Source organism: Ammospiza nelsoni, chromosome 11 (assembly GCF_027579445.1).
Source record: "Ammospiza nelsoni isolate bAmmNel1 chromosome 11, bAmmNel1.pri, whole genome shotgun sequence".
Classification (NCBI taxonomy): Eukaryota; Metazoa; Chordata; class Aves; order Passeriformes; family Passerellidae; genus Ammospiza; species Ammospiza nelsoni.
The window spans coordinates 5,570,663-5,592,612 of NC_080643.1; the positions used below are offsets into that span (position 1 = coordinate 5,570,663).

General features: G+C 42.8%; 1 long non-coding RNA gene across 1 annotated transcript in view; it reads left to right on the forward strand.

Annotated features, from left to right (window-relative positions):
- The first annotated feature begins 2,540 nt into the window (after window positions 1-2,540).
- LOC132078001 (uncharacterized) overlaps window positions 2,541-21,950 on the forward strand; it is a 74,484-nt gene continuing 55,074 nt past the window's right edge. The window contains exons 1-2 of the long non-coding RNA XR_009419220.1: window positions 2,541-2,611; window positions 8,234-8,320. This is a non-coding gene — a long non-coding RNA (uncharacterized LOC132078001). The remainder of the gene's footprint in view (window positions 2,612-8,233; window positions 8,321-21,950) is intronic.

The following is a 21,950-nucleotide window of genomic DNA, read 5'->3' on the forward strand; positions in this document are numbered from 1 at the left end:
AAAGCAACAGGAACAATTTTTCCCTCTCACTTCCAAACACAATAGCTTCTAGCTGACCTGAAAATACCAATCCCTTCCCCACACCCTCCCTGCAGCAGTTACTCAAATCATGTGGTTGGTCTCTAACAAGAGCTGCAAATTGATGCAGATTTTCTGTGTTGTGCACAGCCCTGAGTGCATCATGTTCCTCCTGCTCTGAGCTCTACAGGGACAGCTCCTCCCATGGTGCAAACCACTGTGAGCCACTGAAATGGAGAGAGAGCTTCATCTGCTGCCTTTGAGCTCCTTCCCCAGCGTGGATTTCAGCCTAACAAGGGAAGAAAAGATCCTCCCCAGAGTGATACAGCAAATTAACACATGTACATCTATCCCAGCATGGGTTTTTTGGGGCTTTACACTTTAGAGAGAGACTGGAAACAAACTATGAGAACTTTCAGTTTAATTACTGGGTGACACAACTTCAACTTTAGTTTTCCCCTCCTTCCCAGCTGCACCAAAATCAGGGATGTTGTTCTATCCAAGCTCAAGCAGAGGCATCTCTTTCTGTCCTGGTCACAGTGGACCATGTTTTTTTTATTTTCCTCTGTGTATGTGTGTGAATGGCCCATTTCTGGCATGGGCAGGAGCAGAATCAATGTGCAGAGGTCCAGTTTACCATGCAGAAAGCCAACAAAGAGAAGTTTGAGCAAATAGCTTGGAAATATGTAAAATTCCTTCTTCGTGTTCAAAGTAGACCAAATAGTTTCTAACTGCAATGACTGTCAGCTATTCTTGCTACTTTTTGTGGTTCACATAAGTGCTTTGCATTAAAGGATGTGCTCAGTCCAGGACAGAGGTATTTACATGTGGATGGAAACTTCCAATAAAAGTTAATATGCATTTGTAGAAATCCCTTTGCATAGGGATGAGACTGTATTTTGAGCCTTCACCATCTGTTCTGTCCTCTAATGATGGACCCAGCACCATAATATTCAAAATCCACTTCTTCAAAGCTCTACCTGCATTTCTCCTCTGTAGAGAAACTTGCCTCTGTCTTGTTTACTGAGAGCAAGGTATACCCTGAACAACACTGAGAATTGATATTTTCCCTTGCTACTCCAATCCCAGAAAGCCAAAGAACTGTTGATTCAGCTGCAATATCAAAATTTAAGCTTAGTGTCCCTCAAAAATGGAGCATGAATATTCACTGAGCTATGTGTTTAGGAGCTGTGTCATGAGCAGGGCTCTGTTAATGTGCATTTTGCTCTGATGCTGTCAGCCTCATTTCCCTACAGAATTATAGAACCTGCTCTGTTTTGCTGTGATTCTGATAATATAAGTTTAATGGCCACCATTAAAGGGTAAGAAAGGGGAGATTTGTTTAGCTCCTGAAACCTTATAGCCCAATATTGCTGCCTGATGCTGTGCAAGAGGCAAGGAGCTCAGCAGCAACATTAAAGTGCCTGCAACTCTAACACACAGTGACAGAAATGCTTAAATATGTATGCCCACGTCAGAGAGAGCTCATTTCAGTTTTACCTCTGGCTCAGGTTTTTACCAAGGGTGGCAAAATTGTTGGGAGGGAACAACAGTGACAAGCAGAGCTGGAGCAAGGAGCTGTTTGTGGAGCTCTCCCAGAGGGGCAGCGTCCCCTGCTCCCCTTGGGGAGGCAGAGCCACAGCAGAGTGGCATTGCTGGCACAGGGAAGTGTGGTTTTGATGTGTTCAGAGCTGTCTGGAGGCTGGAATCTGTCATGCTGGCACAGACAGAGTGATCTCCCAAAGCTGCACTGAGCACCTTTCCGAGCGCATCGCTCCTGTCTTGTGAAGTGATGTGGCACTTATGAGAAATTGGTGCTGCTCCTCTCCCCTTGCAGTGGGTTTAGGAGATTTGGAGATGAGAAATGAAGAGTGGGTGGTTCAGACTTGCTTTAAACTCCCTGTTTGCCCTTTCCACTGGGAGTGCTCACTGCCCCTGGCCAAAAGCAAGGGCATCACTGCAGATCTCAGGAGCACAAGCTTGGGCTGGAGCAGTGGGGATGGAAGAGAGAGATGCACAGTGCTTGCAAGGAAGGTGCTATTTCTCCTTTTTAATCTTATTTTCTTTGTCTCACCAGTTAATCTCCAGAATCCAGAGGAGGCAAAAGTCTCCCAGCCCTGTAGGGACAGAGGGGTGAGTGGTGGTGTTCGCAGGAGTTCCAGGATGGGGGAAGAGATGAGAATCTTGACTCCGTGTTTCAGAAGGCTGATTTACTATTTTATGATATATATTATATTAAAAGAAAATTATATATTAAAACTAGACTAAAAGAATAGAAGAAAAGAGACAGCAGAAGGCTAGCAAGGAAAGGAACGGAATAATAATAAAATCTTGTGATTGCTCACAGCCTCGAAACAGGTGGCTGTCATTGGTCATCAAGTCAAAACAATTCATGTGCTGAGTAAACAATTCTCCAAACCACATTCCAAAGCAGCAAAACATGGATAAGCTGAAACTTCCCAGCTCCTCAGGAGAAAAAATCCTAGTGAAAGGATTTTCCATAAAATATATCTGTGACAGTGGTGGATTCCCAGGGACTTCCCACAGGACTGAGGGGGAACAAAGGCAGCCAGGGACCAGCAAAGCTGCTCAGGTGAGTGAGATCTCTCCACCCAAGAGCTCCTCTTGATTTCTGTCCCCCATCTGCTGGATGCAGAGACCACCCTGCCAATTGTCTGGCTTGGAAATTAAATATTCAAGCTCAGAATTTTCTGGGAGCGCTAAGGGATTTAGACACACGCTTTGCATTAATTTTAATGGACAAATCACCTAAATTACCTGCTGTGCTTGGGAGAGTCTCAGCCTGAGGTTTTATTTATTATTTATTGAATATTCCCTGAGTAAACAAACTTAGTAGCACAAAGATGATCTGGCAGGAAGAACAGTCTTAAAATGTAAGCTATTATTCATGCAATTATACTGCATCACTCATTCTTTTTTATTATTGTTTGTATTACTGTAGCACCTTGAGCCTCACAACAGGGACAAAAGTCTCTCCATCTCAGCTTCTGTTTGAACACACATTAGGACCCAAACCCCATCCTAAGAGCTTCCAATTTAAATGGATAAGGAAAAACAAACTGTGAGAAAGGCAAGTGTGGAACAAAACAGTTTGCTTGTCCAAGGTCATCCAACAGATTGTCAAACAGATCTAAACCCCAGGTATCTCAAACTCTTTGGGCAGTTAGACCCCACTGCTTCTCTTCTTTGGCACCATTTTCATGTGTGTTTTCCAGCATGAGATTTGGTACCTGAAGTTTTTTGTTCTGTGCACTCTTTCCCACACATCCCCCTGCTGGAATGCAGCTGTGGATGGCCCTGCACCCCCTGTTCCATTTGCTGTGAGTGTGTCACATCTCCCAAGGGCTGAAAGGGGTGAGATGTGCTTCTCCTGCCTCCTGTCTTTGTTGTTTATTTCTAGCAAGACAATGTATTCTTAATTTCAGTTTTAAGAAGGGGGTGATTCATAGAAAACCAGTTTACACATCAGCATGGAGCTGAAGGAACTAAATTAGGTAGAAAAGCTGGAAGAGAAGGAAAGAAGGAAAGCATTGCTAGAGGAAAAGAGCTTCCAGAGGCAAAGCAGGCTCTTCCACCCCTTGGCAAGAGCGTAACCCTGGTAAGCCATTTCTGAAACCTCGTTTGCTTTTAGCTGACCTCTAATGTCTCTACCCTGCAAGAGGCACGAGAGCAGAGGTGTTATTACTATTCCTGAAGGCACTGGGACATCTCAGTGCTGCACTGCAGAAACTTAATAATATATTTCCAAATACCAGTCACTGAGATCTCATTAAATCATTCTTTCCCAGGCCTCTACCCCATTTTCTATCAAATAGTTATTTCTTGAATTGAACAATTAATAAGTAATGGTGAGATCTGGACTGATCTCATAATACTCTGTAAACTTTTGAAGACTATTTCAATTTATATTTCAGCACTGCCTTGGGAGAAGGTTTGGCCCTGCACAGAGACAGCCTTTTGATATGAGCAGAGTCTCCTCCTCAGGCAATTAAATCAAATGACTTGTGAGAGGCAGGAAAAGGACAGGGGCTGAAACAGGCAATAATGGATCAAATCAAACTAAATCAGTGTGGGCCCTTTCCAGAACTGCTCTGGATTAAATGGGGATCTGCAGAGTCCAGAAATCTGGCAGAGCTATAAGTGTTTAAAAAACCCTTCAATAGTGTTTTAAAAGCCCTTCAATCCCTGCCCCTGGTCCCGGTCAGAGGAGACATGTAGGAACAGCTCAGAACAAAAGCTTTTTAATGGGAGAAGTCCATAAGCTGCTTCAATACCTCCTGCAGTCATTTTGCCTTTTCCCACAATGGCCCAGCAGTAACAGGGATAACCTGGAAGCCAAAGTGCAGTGCTGGGCTCCCACCCTCATCTCCAACTTGCCCTCCAGATGGCTCAGAGACACTCTGGCCTCATCTCTGCTGCCAATCTCCCTCTTTGGGGACTCTAGTGATGCCCAAAAGCCCCAAATCCCCAAATTTACCTATGCTGCTTTTCCCAGCTATCCATTCCTCATGGGGATGTTTCCATTGCCTAAGTCTGGTGGCACCCCACAACACCTGCCACCAACAGCTGTGCCCCTTCCAGGATGGGACACTGAGGAAGGAATCCTGAGCCAGAGCATCCTGTGGGCGCCCTACTGCCTCACCAGCCCAGCTTTACACAGGGAGAGACACAAAATAATTACACTGAAAGGCCCCCTGAACTTCTTCCTTCCCAAACAACAGCTCTCTATTTAGGCAACCTCAGCATGAGGAATGGAACACTCTTTCCTGCTGTCTTTTTTTGGCTGTTCCCATGAAGCACCCATGTCACAGGGACAATCTCTCTCTCCCTTGGTAAGAGAGCAATGTTTGGTGTCATTTCTCTCCTATGCCCTGCAGGAAGCAAGAGCAGGATTTGACTCAGATAAAAGTCTCAAATGACCCTTGTAAAAGCAGGGAAGCATGCTGGCTTTCAGAGTAACAGCAGGATGGATAAAGTGCACGTCAATACACTGGGTCTGTGGATTTCAGTATTTCTCTCTGACTTACAAATCACTTTTCAGGTAGGCTCAGCACTCTGGTATAGGGCAGAAATCACAGTGAGGTCACAGAAGGCACCAATTACAAAGGCTCTCTGAACTCCTGGATGGAAAAACCTACTCCTTTTCAAAATGTGCATGCTCAGAATGCCCTGGGTGGAATTCCTGTTTCACTTCACTGCTCTGCAGTATATAGGAGGCAAAATATTGCTTTGTGTGAAATGTCTCTTTCGGAGGCTTTGTGTACCAGGGAGTGACTATCTGCAAATACTCTGGGTTTGAGAATTAACCCCTCCTGGTTGTGTGTGCATGTGTTTGCTCTTTCTTTTACATGGGATGGAGAGATGTCTGTGCTTAATCCAAATCTCACATCAAGCCTGAGAGCAGGAGGCATAAATCCTTTGCCAGTGATAAAAAACCAAAATAAATGGGGTTCTAGAGAAAATACCCTGGGATTGGGGTGAGAGTGGCACAGGGCTCACTGCTGGGACTGCTGGCCCACAGCATAAATTATGAAAGCTGTGCTCTTCCTCTACCATGCACTAAATTCTTTTTATTGTGCCCATTGTTCTCTTCATATCTTGTCCTGCCCTATTTTTTCCCCTTTTTTCTAAAACCTTGCTAAAAAGAAAATTCTCAATTTTATAAGGCAAAGCAATATATGACAGTTCTATTCCAACCATTATCTCCCAAAATAAATTAGAAAAAAAAATGCCTCCCTTCTGTCACACAGCAACTTCCAAACTGTTACTAACAGCAGACAGAGTCCATAAATCATTCCCAAATTGCCTATCAGGCCACCGTTGGGTTTTTATCTACAAAATAAAGTAGGGCAAATATATAAGGTCTATAAAGTACAAGGACATAGTATTTACCATTGGTAATTAAAACCAAGTGCTGTACAAGCAGCACACTGTCACAATGGACTCCAGGCTGATGGGGATGGGCACAGCTCCATTAGGCACTATGAGGCAAACCACATTCATTTTAGCTGAAGATCTGTTCCTTACACATCTTATTTTGCTACCAAAAGACCAGGTGGCTCTTTCCTGCCTTGCATTCTGTAATCCCAAATTGATTTCAGTGGGACTATTTGAGTTACAAGGTACTGCTCAGCATGACTGGAGATGGTTGTACTCAGGGCCTTTGAGTGCAATAGATTTGTTTTTAAAGCCTACAAAAACAGACACTTTTCTTTACATATTCTCTTCAAGGACTACAATGCAAATAGTTATAACTCTTCACACCATTTGTCGTTCTTTTATTTAATTTAATTTAATTTTCTTTTATTTTTATTTAATTTCATTTATATGATAATGGCAACAAACCGAAATAGTCCCAATCATGGAATGAGATAGTGCAATTGGCTTCCTCAGGCACTCATGCCACAGAAGGGTTAAGAGAGTGTGGTGATCCCTGTCCCTCTGTGGGACACATAGCGTGCTAATGTTGGATTTCTGGAGTCACACTGCTCTGTCAGCTCTCTCCCTGTCAAGCAGGTGCTGAGTGAAAAGTTATTCAAGGATGGTGTTATGTACCCTTCATGAATTATGCATCTTAAACAAACTTACATGATCTGAAGCACTCAAGTGGAAGCCTTTTAGCTGCAAGCAGGCCACTGGAGAGCTCAGCTACAGATCTCCAATAATGGTTTAAAGCAGCTCCCTGGAGCACACTGCTCTCCTTCCCTCCTGGACTCAGTGGCCCATGCTTCACTCTGCTGGCTCCTGCATCTGCAGTGGGGCTTCTGAAATCCCTGCAGGAAAAGTCCATCTCAAAGCCTCTTCAGTGGTTAACAAGGCTGTGTGCTTTGTCTTCTGATGGGCTTGGGGGAGAAGCGCTGCCTTGGCTGGGTTTTATTCTGAAAGCCTGAGAAGGAGACACAAATTCTGCCAAGGTCACTGTTTTCCTTCCCTTTCATGAAAAGATAATGAATGTTGTTTTAATATTTGCTTTCAGTGAAAGGGAACCTTGCTGTGTCTTCATTGCAGCTCCGAGCTGGTTGGGGAAATGCAGTGTCACCTAATCAGCCTGTGACAATATTACCTGGCACTAATGAATTGTTTCCTCTTCAGAGTGGCTTACTTGGGTGCAAGATAAGGCATTTCATTTCTGATCCTCTCATGATGTTAATCTGGTGGGAAGATGGGTGGACTGCCTACTTACACTCCATAAATCACAGATACACAGCACTCCTCAAGCAGAGAGAAAATTTAACTTTATATTATTTAATTCAATTTCACCTTGTCACCTGTGAGGGCAGGCTGGAAGAGGGCTGCTTTGTCTAGACACTAAGTTATGATTTCACTGTGGATTCACCACCGAACTTGCATTGGATGGGGCTTTATTCCACTCAGAGCTCCTCAGCCTGAGGTAAGGTGCTGCACAGAGAGCAGCAGCACACAAAGCAGGACATTATAAATATATCTATAATATATCTTATTACAGCTCCAGGAGCTGCAGTCACTGGGACTCAGTGGTGTTAACCCTACATCTGGCTTCTCCCTGGCTCTCATGTGCTCCTTCATCCATCTCTCTGTGCAGAGAGCAGCAGCAGCTCCTGTTAACCAGGGCAGGTTTATCCCAGCTGTCCCCACCCTGGGCAGCCACAGGCAGTGGGAGCATTGCTGCTGATTTTTAGGGGTAGAAGCAAGTCCATGGCATTGATCCCACAGTGACAACATGTGGGCAATCCCTCCTCAGGTGTTGGTTTTTAGCCTGGAGAAAAGGATACTCAGAGGTGCCCTCATCACTCTCTACAACTCCCTGAAGGGTGGTTGCAGTCAGGTAGAGGTTTCTTTCTGCAGGCAGCGCTGACAGAACCAGAGGACAGAGTCTCAAGCTGCGCCAAGGGAAATATAGGTTGGATGTTAGGAAAAAGTTTTTCATGGAAAGAGTGATAAAGTTCTGGAATGTTCTGCCCAGGGAGGTGGTGGAGTCCCCATCCCTGGGGGTGTTTAACAAAGCCTGGATGTGGCACTGGGTGCCAGGGTTCAGTTGAGATGTTGGGGCTGGGTTGAACTCAATGATCTGGAAGGTCTCTCCCAACCCAGTGATTCTGTGTTAGGGAGTGATCTGGGCTCTGGCCAATCCTGTGTGGCCCAATCCCCCTGCTCCTGCCCACCCTGTACCCTGTAAAGGCTAAAAAGGGTGTGGGTGCTCTCCTTTTGCTTTCAGGTGCCTTCTCTGACCTGGGGCTTGTCCATGTTTGTGTCTCCTGGCCCAGCTTCTTCCTGCAAGAAGAGGCAAGCTCTGGTGTAAAAGGTCAGATTTTATTGCTATTGATTTTATTTTTATTTTTTATTGGGTTCAGTAGTGCTGTGGTTGAAGTTCTTTGGGATCCATGTGGCTTTCAGAGGTGAGCAGTCAATAACCCTTGGGCAGTGGCTTCCTTGGAGGAGCAGCTTTGTGGGGCCTTGAGAATGCAAGTTGGAGATGTGAAACTTCGTGCAAACAGCTTTGCATGTGTTTGGGAGCAGGGAAATGTTCAGAATAATAATTTTTTTTGTCACTACTTTTGAGTAACTGGTATTAGTAGGTTAAATTGTTATGAAGACTTTTTGAAGGAGCATCATTTCCATCTTGTCAAGCATTTTTGTGAACAAAATCTTCATGGGGTGTTTTGAAATGAACATGTTGTTTAAAAAAAAAATCTTTCCAAACTGTGCTTTTTTTTTTTTTCTTTCCTTCTTTTTTTCCTTTTATTTTTTGTGTAAAACCACAGAGTGGAGAAAAAATGCATTTTCTTTAATGGTTTGTGTTGCAGTGGGTAATGAGCCTTTTCCACATTTTATGCTATGTCTAAGATGGGGTTTGTGTAAATCTGACCAAAAAAAAGCAAGAAGGAAAAGAGAAATTTGAGATGCTTCAGTGCAAAAACAATTGCTTGGTTACATCTTGCAAAACACACTGTTAATACCTAGAAAATACACAGAATGTTTGCATGTCTGTCTGTAGGGACTTTGTACTGTGCTTAGAGTAAGCAAGGGTTTGTCAGCCCTGTAAGAAAGATTTGATTTTGGGAATCCTGGTTAAGAAAGGGGGTTTGAGCCTGAGTTTCTGCCTCCTGTATCCAACTTCTGACTGCTTGGGGCAGGGCAGCAAAATGAGATTGGCCAGGCTTAGGTGAGTTGTTTCAAAGGATGTTGCTACAGCTCAGCAATTTTAAGGTTCTGGTTTGAGAAACAAAGGTTTTGGAGAAGAGGATTCACTTTTTCTGGTGTAAATTTGATGGACTGGATTTGTGCTTTTCCTTTTATCCTTAGGGAGGTGCAGTGGTAAAATGATGAGGACTGCACTTAAAAGCTGGCATTACTTATGAAAATCACAGCTTATTCCCTGCCTCTGTGCACATTTAACAGGCTTGGTTTTGTCTTTAGAGTTTGTATAGTCATAAAAAGTATTTTCCCTTCTAGCCAAACTTTCTTGAAGTCAAGTTTTTTGTAGGTGCTGCAGCCTCAAGTGTGATGGTGACTGCTGCATTTCTGGTGTAATTAGCCTTTGTTATTGCAGTTTTGACTGAAGGGCATAAAGATATTGTCTAAATGTTTATAATGAGTGTGCTGAGTGGCTGAGGAAATGCATTCTTTCATTGGCTTAACTGCCAAATCCAGCCTTTATGGAAATGTGATTTAAAATGAAACTTCAACACCTTGAAAAAAAGTGAATGACAAGGAGAGAATTCAGGTTACCTTTTTCCTCTGCTTTTTCAAAGTGAATCTGAGCTGGTCCAGCTGGCCAAGCAAGGGTTTAATTGCCAGCATGTCCTTAAGAGCAGAGCGAGCTTTATTGAGTGTGAATGTTTTTTAGAAGAGTCAGGAGAACAAAGGAGTTGGGTTTGACCCTGTGAGATCCCCTTTAATTAGAGCTTTGATCAGCCTTTTCCCCACAGAGCTGGAGCACATCCTCCCCGGCACACAAAGAGGCTCTTTTGGGCTGGGGCACAGCTCAGACACCCAGGGGCTGCTCTGGGGCTCTCCCTGCACCACCCTGCCCTCTGCTCACCCTCGCTGCCGCTGCTGAGCGTTCACACAGGGATTACAGCTGGAAAATCTCTGTCAACCAAACCATTTGGATAATGAGCCTGTGACTGGAATCCAGAGGACTTTTTAAAAAGTGGATTTGAAAAGTCCGATTTTTCTCAATGGTAAAAATACAAATAATTTTGGAAAGCAATTACTGCAATTATTTAAGAGTGGCAGTAAGCTGGCAAGCCTTGACTATTTTTGGGAGGAATCTGCTGCCCATATTGTTAAGAAGCCGGTTTTTCTAGAAGGGGGAGACAAGGAAATGGCAGTGTTTGTCACTGTGAGTGTGACACGGCCCTGAAGTCCCTCCCTGGCTCCCCCACTGCTCACAGCTGCTCTGCTGGGACATTTTGCCTTGGATGCTGTTCACATCTGCTTAGCACTGGACACTTACTAAAAGGTTAAAGGCATTTCTCCAGCTGCCCTTTGGCCAGATTCTGTTTGAGGCTCCACGAGCCAGACTGTGGCCAAGCCCCTGGTGGGGACTTTGCAGCCAGGTGGGAACCTCAGCAAGGATGGCTTTGCTGGGGCCCCAGTTTGACCTTTTAGCTGAACACGCCCTGTCTGTTCTTATTTCATCCTGCTCGTGCTCCCAGAGCTAGTTAAGTCATGATGAGAGACGTTAGAAAGCCAACCTGCAGCTAAATCATCGCAGCAAATCAAGGGAAATTGTAATTACATAATGAAATTAAGTCCCAGTCCCCAGTTACCTGGCTAATCCCATGGAGCAGCGTGGGGCTGCTCCTCCCATCTCCCTTGGACATCACTGGGAGCAAGCCTGCAGTATTCTTCTGAGAGTTTAATTGGGTTCTTCCTTCAGATAAAAGTCTAATTTAAAACCAGCTATTTTAGGTTTATATAGTAAGAAGAAAAAAAAAAAAAAAAGAAAAAAGAAAAAATATGCATCCAAAAGACCAAAAAATTATTATTAATTATCACAGAAGGGTTTAAGTAAATTTTTAAGTATATGTAGTGCCCCTGGTCTAATTTGAGGCCCTCAGAAAAAACCATTCCAAAGTATCTTTTAAAACCAACTCACTGAATAGCATTAGATCTCTGAAAAGACAGGCTTATACAGAATTAGACTGGATTTAATTGAGCTTACCTTAATTCACTTTGGGAACAAAAATCAAATTATTGCTCTTTTAGTCATGAATAATGATCCCTACAAAAAAGTAAATATGATTCCACAAATTCATTTTATACTGGTGTCTACTTTTAATGTGGATTCATTTCCCCAGTTTTGCTATGTAGACAAGCTCTCCACCAAGGTAAATTTGGAATAAATCAGAGGTTATTTCATGATTTCAAGATTCAGGAGGACAAACACAGCTGACCTGAGCTATGCACATTGGCTCTTGCATGGAGCAGGAATTTGCTCAAAATGACCTTAAAAAAATCAGTCCCTCTCCAAAGTACTGATGTGCACTGGTGTAACTGAGCATATTGTGTTGTTTTTTCTAACTGTCAACTTATTTTTGGAGCAAAATTTTTATAATGGGGCTCCTAATATTTAAATAGAAGAACAGATACTTTTTTTTTTGAGTTTTCAGAAATATTTTTTAATAGAGAGATAGAAACTACATATTTATGGAGCTAAACTGACATCCTATCATATGATGATTTCTCATCTAAGTTTTTTAAGTCCTGAACTTTGTTTTAAATTCAAGCAAACTTAATCTATCAGAATAAATCTGCTTCATTATGTATAATGTTAAAGCCTTGGATTTATTTGGCATGTACAAATAAAAAACTGAAAACAAGATTGATAAGCCTTTTAAAGTGCTCTGGGGATAACACAGTCTATTTAAATCAATAGGAAAAAGAGTCGGGAAATCTGGTTTTTAGAGGTTTTGGATTTACAAGAACCCTGAGGGAAGAATTTTTGGTAGCACTGTGTTGCTGAATTACAGAAGTGCTTTATAAATCTCAGCTGTTATCTCCAGTAAAGTCTCACAAATGCAGGCTGCTGGGCTTGATTTACCCAGACTGGCTGGATTTCACATGGATTTTTCACAGACATTCCCTAGGAAAGGTGCTGAGCCCTGTGCTGTTCCACAGGCTCTCCTGGAAGGTTTCAGTTGCTGCCTTCACATCCTCTGTCTAAAGCTTTAAACCTCTTTGGAGTTACACCTGCTTGCCCTTATCAAACACTGGGAAAATGGATTATTTTTGAGGTAGAAACTTGATTTCCATTCACCCCAGCCCAGAGATGTCCTTGGGTGTCACCCAGGCCGACTTTCACCTGGACAAGACCCTGAAATGCCTCCAAACTCTGCTCTGGCCACAGGAGCTGCCTGTGAAATGTGAAAGTTGAATTAAATCATTAGCATTTCACTGAAACACTTCATATGACCTAGAGAAAAATAATTAGGTTGGCTTTCAGGGTCTTTTATTGCTGTCTGCAAAATGCCTTGAGTTCAAGTGTCAGATATTGGTTGCAAACAAAAAGAATAATGAAAAAATGGCCAGTTTGGGGGCATGTGAGCTCTTCCTGGGAGTGCACAGTGCTGGAAGGAGCCTGGACAACCTTCCTGGTGAAACCTGTAGTCCAATCCTTTAACCAGGACCATTTATTTTGTGGCCTTTGGGAAAGGAGCCACTTAAACAACACATGGAGCAACCAAGAAAGTGAAAAGAACATAATTTCCTTTACTCTGTTGAAAATTACCCTTCTGTGCATCCCGGAGGATCTGGCTTGTAGAGAACCAATCTCCCCCTAGAAAAATCATTAAATGGTGGCTGACCTGAATGAAATAGGACATTTGATTTTTTTTTTTTTTACCAGCTGAGAATTCTTTAGATGAAGAAGAAATTTGTGCTTACGATAGTCTTCCCACCAGACCTCATTTATTCCTCTCAGGGCACACTACACCCATTTTTAGATGCATTGAGCTGATTGTCTAATTTTTAATTGCATCAGTAATATTTAATATGTGCTGAAGCAGTATTAAAATTTAAATTATTTCAACAAGCTAGCAATTTATTTTCCACCTGGCAGACAGACAGTCTCTCATGCATAAGAGTAGACAAGAAGAATGAGAGACGCTGTATTGGATGTACTTTAAGACTAAAGCACCTTCTGCAGTCCTGGAGGGTGAAGAACAGACACTTTGATGTAGTCATTGTGGTTTATTGATCCTATTAACATTATCTTGTGGTAAAATCAATGCTGGAGTTTGTCTTGCAGGAGACATGTAAATGAGAAGATGAAAAAGCATGCCAAGGCAAATGGTTTCCTGATGGAAAAAGAGATATGAAAGGAAATAATGGGAGGGAAGGTTTGCTAAGCAAAGACAGGGCCTGGGGACAGGACAGTGAGCACAGGACCTTGCCAGGAGCTGTCCTTGCAATGGAAATGTGCTCTGCCTCCCTGTCCTGTGTCTGGTGAATCCCTCAGCCACACAGAGCATTGGGAAAAGCCAAACACCTTGGGCAGGAGAGACAAAAACATGAAAGGGAAATCTTGGGAATACCTTGCACTCCTTTCAAAGGGTTTTAAAGGATTTTTAGAATCAGATTTTCAAGTAACTGAAACCACAGAAGTAACTTGGAATAAAATAGTAATTTTTTCCTCCATCACAATAATTGAATATTTTCTTTCTTAATATGACTAACTCTTTGCAGTCACCATGAATTCATGCAGTCATTTGGCTGAAGGATGCTGCATTTTCAAAGGGAGTTTTAAGAACTTTAAAGGAGTGCAGGATGTATCTGGGAAATGAGATCTGGAGGTAGCTCCAACAGCATCTTTACCTTTGTGTGTGGGCAGCATCACTCACAGACAGCAGTGGAGGCTCAGGGATGCCCTCAAGCTGACAGGGCCAAAATAAATCTGAGTTCTGTGATAGCTGAGACTGAAAACAATAAAACATCAACGTCCTCTGCATTCATTTGGAGAGAATGGTGGTTCCTTTCTTTCAGAAGTTTGGGAGTTTTGTTCTTCACACACCAAGAAGTCCACCTCTATAACAATGTGTTCTTAATGGCCAATTAGTGAGTTTCCAAGCCACAATCCATATTACAGAATGACAAATTAGAAGTTTGGTGTGAGATCATTTTCCTTCTGCAGTACATTTAAATTAGTGTGGCTTCATTTGCTGGGCTGCTTGGTCAGAGCTGTCTTTGCACGACTGAGTGTATAACTATGTTAGTTTTTTTAAAGTTCATTTGATCTGTTAAATATGAACTTATCCAAATCTCTGCTCTATCAGTTCAGCCAGGTTATTAATGAAAGGTAAAATAATATTTCTGGTAGAAATTTCAGCGATGACACACAAGCTGTACATTAAATCCTTATCCCTCCCCTCATCTCATCAATATTTACCAACCATCACCTAAAAAACAACCGAGGAAAAAGAGAAGAGCTGTACTGTGTGAAAAGTGTCCTGTTGCTGGCAGCATCCAGGTGCAAATGGTGAAGGATGGGCAGGTCTAGGTGTTCTCTGATGTCTTTGGGCTTCACCAAACTGGCATCTGGACCTTTAGGAGAAAACCTGCCTGTCAGTGAGTTCCCTCTTCCCCTTTTCAATGTATTTATGTTCTTGATCTTTAAAATATATTTTTGTCAGAACCTTTTTTGGGCATGTTTCTTGAGGTTGTATTTCTTTTGGTTACATTCTTACCTGCTCCCTGCTGCATTCATCAGGCTATCCAGAGCTCCTGCTTTTATGAGAAATAGGGAATAATCTTTCCTGCCCAGCTTTGATTCACCATTCATTGTGGATTTTTATTGTGTCCTCGCTCAGTTATTTATTTTTAATTTTAGTACATGAGCAAGGGAGCCCTTGTGCAGACCTTCTGCCTGGGGCTCCTGGAGATGCTGATGGTCCCCAGGTGTGTATTGAGGACCTGGGGCTGTAGGATTTTGATCCTGGAGCAAACTTTGCTCACCCTGTTCTCTGAACCAGAACTCAGGCAGGATCAGGCCACAAGCACATCTGTGTTCTGCATCTTTCCAATAAAAGACCCACAAAACCCCATAGCTCAAAAACCCCACAATGGCTAAACAAATAGATGGACTCATTAGCAAGCACAGACTCCATTGGCAGTTTAACATGAGGAGCAATTTAATTGGGGACTAGACTGCTTTGTGTAGCTTCGTTAATGTAATTGAGTAATGCATATTGATTTTACATGGGGCCCAAATCTTCTTTTCTTCATCTTGTCTAAGAAAGCCTGTTAAGGAATTATTAATCACTTTATAATTGCTTTAAGATCTATGCTCTAATTAAAACCATAAATTCTTTATTACATCTTTATTTTAATTAGACATCCAGAAAGACAATAATTTTTACAAGAAAACTCGTGCAATCAAATTACCCCACTTAGGAATGCTTCAAAGGGCCTGTGCTTAGGACACACAGACTCCAACAGGACTTTGTAAATGAAGACATGCAGGATTCTAGTCATAATCAGAGTTAGATGTCCCCTGAATATAATTAAGTAACTTTACAAAAAGATCTTCTCTATGCAACAAAACTGGGTTCATCCACAGGAGTCAGACTTTTCCTTTTCTTTTTGTTTTTCTTTTGTCTTTCAAAAATGTAGGCACCGAGAAGCATGTTCTGAAATTTTAAGAGCCTAATGAAAGGTTTAAAATATAATCCTACTGTAATGAAAATAAGCTTATTATCATAACCTCCTTCTGCTATTTTCTTCTGGGTGTCTTTGTTCCAGCTGTGATAGGTATTCTTTAGTTGCCAGAAGGAATTAAAAATAAGCATATTTCCTCGTCTGTGTGGAAGGACTTGGTATTTCTCTCATTTATGTTGGGAAACTAAATTCTGGAGATCAGAGCCTAGGCTAGAATTGGTGAGGTTGATTTTTTAGTTTTTGAACTGTGGATGCTATCTGTCTGTTTTGCTAGAATTTGAAGATTCTCTAAAAGCACACTTTTTTTTTTTTAATATTAAAGTTATGTCTATAATGTGAAATAGCATTGTGGTTTGAAATACTTGCTAGCCCACAATTTACTTGGTTTGGAGTTCAGAATTCTATCAGAAAGGTTAAAGACTCAGACTGAAACATTTCTTACCATCCAAGCATGATTGAGAGTTCACCTTATCCTAGCTAAAATGCCTCAGAGTGTTCAAAATATTCACAGAGAAACCTTTTGGATTTTTTGTTTGTGCCAGAAATCTTTATCACAATTTTCGAATCTCTACCTGCCATGGGTGATTTAGTCATGGCCAAAATCTCATTGCAGCCAGAACCTGTGCCAAACAAAACATGTTTTTATCTGTATTTATGGAGAAATGTGCAGGTTCATTCCTTATTGCCAGGCAGATTTTAAACTGTGGCTGTGAGCAGAGCACCAGGAGTAAACCAGGGATGTGCTGTAACAGCAATGAATGGATATAACCCATTTTCCTTGAAGGATCTGGAGTGTCTCCTTCCAAATCCCAGAGCAGCACTCCAGGGTGTGCTGCTATTTAAGCTGACAAGTTCTGACTGAAAAGGCAGCTCACAGCCTAGCAGCTGGTAAATGGTGGGAAAATGCGTTTATTTGCCACTAACTCCCCCACTCATCACAGGGAAAAGTCCAAGTACACAGGCAGAGCACTGCCAGACACATCGCTTGTCAGGTAATGTCTTAATAGCTGCAGTAAGGTGTTGCTGGAGGTTTTGTGATAGTGGCAATTGGATATGCAGCTCTGGCTCAGCTGTGACACAGAAAGAGGGGCTGCACACATTCTGACACTCTCTCCTCTCTTCTGCCTCCCCTTTTGAGCACCTATCACTGTTCCCCAGCATTTTTTACAGTTCTGTGTAGCTATAACTTTAATTAAACTTCTGCTTATTTGTGGACTAAACTGCTGATGGTTTCTCATCTCTAAGGCATGGCAGATTGTGACAGAGTAAATGAGCTCAGGGTTTGGGTGCCTCATCCTCAAAGCATTGCTTTTACCTGGAACCTGACACTAAATTTACTGTCATGGAGACCTTTGTGATAGAGCACTTTGAATCAGGAAAGCTTGATACAGTGGAGGGAAAAAATGTGAATGGAAGTGTTTGAAAAATGTATACAAATTCCCTAGAAACACCTGACCTGGCAATGCAGAGCAGTGCCTCAGAAGGATGATAGTCCTGGCTTCCATCTGAGTGAAAATGGAATTACAGGGGTGGGAGGATGCAGGAAAGCCTCTGTTTGAGATGCAGAGGGCTGCCTGGCACAGGCAGATTAGCAAATAGATCTAACAGCCTTTCCAGGAGAGCTCTCCTCTGCCTCAAACCTTTTCTGTGAAGTTTGCAAGACAGACCTGCCCTGGCTCCTGCTTTAGAGAGCAGGAACATGATGGGCTTTCTTTTTTTTAGACTTGAATTCTGGGGCTTTGCTTTCCTGATCTGTCTTTGCTTAGGCTGAAAACAGCACACAGATCATGGTGCCAGCTGCTCACACAAGGTGATTTTACCTGTCCACTGATTGTCCTCAGCACCAACAATGGGACACAGTCAGTGTGGCACTCAGGGATTAAGTTGTTTTAAATCATTGTGTGTTTTTTACCTCCATGCAAACTTGCTCCAGGGCAATTGATGCCAGGGAGCTTCACACACTCCCTCCTCAGCACTGACATCTCTCCTCCCTTCCCAACTTCTGCTCTGTGCTTTTCTCCTGAGCTGCCACCTGATCAGGGGCACAATCTGTCCCTTCCTTTCTGTGTCTGTCCCTGGTGAGACAGCACAGGAGATGGCCAAAGCTGCTTTGGTGGTGATGCTCAGGGCAGGGAAAGCTGTTTGCCAGTGGGACCAGTCTGCCCAGCCTGCTGCCTCCTACACTGGAAGAGCAATTTTAGCTGTGAAACCCCAGAATTGAGCACTTTGTGCATGAATAAGCCCTCTGCTGTCAGTTTTGGAGGGCTTGAGATCCATAACTACAACTTTACCTGGGGATGGGCTGCTCTGTGGAGGCTGTGCTGTAGCTGGATGAGTAACACCCAGTAAAGGCAACAAGAGGAAGAGGCAGCTAGAGTGCAGCAAGTGTTTTGCCCATCAATTACCCCCAATTCTTCACCCAGAAAGATTAAAGGCTGTTTGTTTGCAGTTATGTGTAATGCCATGCTCTGTTTGTCATCTCATCTGCTCTCCTGGGATCACAAGACAGGCCTGGATGCTGCAGTGCCACCTTTCACAAAACAGCCCACTAAAACTAATTAATAGTGCACCCTAGTTAACACATGCAAACTTGGCATTATTAGTCTAATTAAAAGGATTTTAACAATCTGAGTTTCCTTCTCTCTCCCCCTCACAAATTCCAGCATATGCAAGTCAAGTAAATTAAAGCCATTAATCACCATTGGTGCCAATGATATAGGTGCTTATAATGCAGCCTTGTCTCTGAAGAGAGGCACTAACAGACCTCGTTATGTTTAATTTCACTCCTTAGCAAAGGATAATAAATACAAATTGTAACATCACAATAAAATATTTAATTATTCACGAGTTTGGTAAGGAACATAATTAGCTTACTGGTATGTGTCTTCATTTGGGTGATAATGGATCCAATTTAGGAGCTTAACTATTTCTGGGTAAAGGCTGAAAATGGGAGGTTTTCTGGGGCATTATTGCTGAAATATAGAGAGAATGAGCCCATTTCACAATCTCCATTACCTCCTGTATGGACATCCCAGCTCAAACTGGGAAAACTGGAGCTCTCCTGCCTGTGAACAGGTTTGGGTTGATCTCTTCAGTCTTGTACAGATAAGGAAAGCTGAGGGCTGATAGTGTTCCCGCAGATAATACTGAAGTAATCCCAAAAAATAACATTTTAGGCTTGATAATAGTGTATTTTTAATGTGCTGCAGGAAGCCTGCTTTGGGTTTTGCAGGTCTGAAATTGGGTTTTTGCTGGTTTGAAATTTGGGTGTTTTCATTCAGCTCCATGAAGGATGAGGCACAGCTGTCACGAGGGGTTTGGGTTATGATCCATTTGCAAAGGGGAATGGGCTGGATGGAGAGCAAGCTTGTCCTTCTCACCTCCATCCCTGGACACAGGGCTGAAAATAATGAAAATATCCTGGGAACTGCAGTGGGGGTGCAGGAGTTAACCTGGTGTAGGAGGCACCCGAGCTGGCAATTCAGCTGCTGCTGTTTGCTTTTATGGGATCCTAATTTTATTTATTTTATGTTCTCCTTATTGCACGTATTCAGGTGACAGATGTGCGCGTTCCTTAATCTCTTTCTCATTACCCTGTGAAACTGTGGCTGCGTTCTGACAGCTTTCAGACAAAGATAAAAGAGGGGAGAGGAACTTCAAACATATGGAAATTTGCAGATAGCCTGGGCTGACTCGTGGTGAGGAGATCACTGAGCACAGTTAGAGGAATTAGTTAGGACTGGTGGCCTTTGAGTCCTGGTGCCTGCCTGCAATGTGAGGGGAGGCACTGACCCAGCAGCCACGATCCCAGCTTTTGATTCTGTATCCTCCAGGAGAGAAGGGAGCTTAGGAGTGGATTAATGCTCTGAACAGATTAGTCCAAATTGTGTTTTCAATGCATGTGCCACGCACCCCCACACTGTAACCTTTGCTTAAGAAAAGCAGAAACCACCAGGAAGCCCAGGATGTCTGGGCACCTGTGTGATGCAGCCAGTACAATTCAAATTTCCTGTGCAAGGTAATTAACAGTGGATTGCTTGGTTTGGCAGAATATGCTGTCTCACCACAAAGGGCTTGGGAGCTTTATACCAAAATGAGTAAGAACAAGGTAGTGTATTTTTGCTTCATCTGAATTATTTTGGTTTATTTGCCGTACCCATTTTCTTTACCCTATCACCTTTACCCTCTTTACCCCTTCCCCATTTCCAACCTAAACAGATTTTCAAAGAAACCCTTAAACCATAAATTTTATCATCTCTCTAAAGAAGACATTCGAATTAGTGCAAGAGAGTGTGAATATAATCTTGCAGGCAATGTAATAAATGCAGTGTGTTATTTCTTTCTCCACTAATTCTTCTGAGCAAGATTTACTGCCTTGGCGAGGTTTTTTTTTTTTTTTTAAATAAATTAAATATAACGTGAACTAGATAGTTGTTCACACAGAGCTAGAGCTGGAGAGGCTCATTAATCACTGGTTTAAATCCCAGAGTATCCAGTCATCCTAATTAATGATTCAGTGCTGAACTTTACTCTGGCAGAGGCAGCAGCACCAGGCTGTTACCCAGCTCAGCTGATAGGGGCTGAGAGAGGCAGAGGAGATGCAGCAGCACTGGAGGCTGGGGAGGCTGAGCTGCTGCCTGGGCAGCTCTGCACCCCTGTGTGCTAAAATCAGCTGTCCCTGTCACCAGAGCCACGCTGGCAGCACTTGGCTGCTGCAGGTTTGGGGTTTGGGGCTGCACCCACTGCTGCTCCCCAAACAGCAGCAGCCTCCTGAGATGTGAGAGGGTGTGACGGTGCTCACAGGGGGCTCTGGATGAGGGAAGAGACAGGGATCTGACTCCATGTTTCGGAAGGCTTCATTTATTTTTTTATGATATATATTACATTAAAACTATACTAAAAGAATATTTATTTCAGAAGGCTAAGCTAAGAATAGAAAGGAATGAATCAACAAAGGTTTGTGGCTCAGACTGAGAGAGAGAGCCAGCTGTGCTGTGATTGGCCATTAATTCCAAACATCTACATGAGACCAACCATGGACTTGTTGCATTCCTCAGCAGCAGATCATCAATGTTTACATTTTGTCTCTGAGGCCTCCCAGCTTCTCAGGAGGAAAAATTCTTAAAGAAAGCTTTTCAATAAAAAGATGTCTGTGACACTGGGGAGCATCCTGCAGTCCAGCCTGGGCATTTCTGTCTCCAGCAGGAGCTCCAGGGACTGCTGAAGTGGAAGGGAGCAGATTTATGGGCAGGGAGGGATTCTGGATTCTGGAAGCTGCTGGCTCCCCTTGGCAGAGGTGCAGGACCTCAGGGGACAGCCCAGGACAATTCCTGGTGCCTGAGGGCTCCCCTGAATCCTCTCTGGGCTCCTGGTGCTCCATGCTCGGGAGCAGAGCAGCTTCTGTGCAACCAGTGAATGGTTAAAGGTTGTGGAAGGGAAGCTCGCTCTTGCAATAGGAAAATCATAAATCATAATCCCATTATTCAAATTAATTTACCTGCTCTTTAGGGTTCCATTTGTTCTGTATTTCATTTATCTGCGTTTCTAAGACAAATAATTCACTCTGTTCCGGTGCCTTTTTTTTTTTTCCATGTAGTGCTTTAGCATGGAATTTTTTTGCATTCCTCACAAATTCCAGGGAAAAGACATTGTCTGTTGGTTTTGTTGCAGGAGTTTATTGTATATTGGCAAGAAACTCCGCTAGGGAAGTGTTTCATCCTGCCTTGGAGAGTGAGAGACCCACTCAGGCCCTAGATTAGCAAAGCAACAAATTGCCAACCCCTTTGCTCTTCTGCAGCCCTGCTGCCTGAAGTTAATTAATTAGGAGGTCTTGAAGGGATGAACTTTGCTGACTTTGGGGATAGCAGAGGTTTTGTTCCTCTTTTGTTTTTTTACAGGCAAATTCTTACAGGAAAAAGTGAGCCTGAATTCAGTCTCAGCACATGGAAAATCTGCATAAAATGAGTTTTGCAGTTGCATCATTATTTTAGACTTGAAGTTTTTCTCAACTGTTGTTATAATTAATTTAACCACAAGAGCTCTTAGGGCTCTAATTGCCTAATTCTTAACATTGAATCAGGGGTTTGCAGCAGCAAATAATTTTTATTCTTGTTGATTTTTAGCCTGGCTAGTGGAAGCTGGGAAATTTTAGCATATGTAATTTGAATTATTTCATGAAACATTTAACAAGAGCCTATTTCATTCTTCACTAAGGCAAGTTGATATAAGAAGGATGATGTTATGGTTAATGTAAATCATAATTATTACCAGGT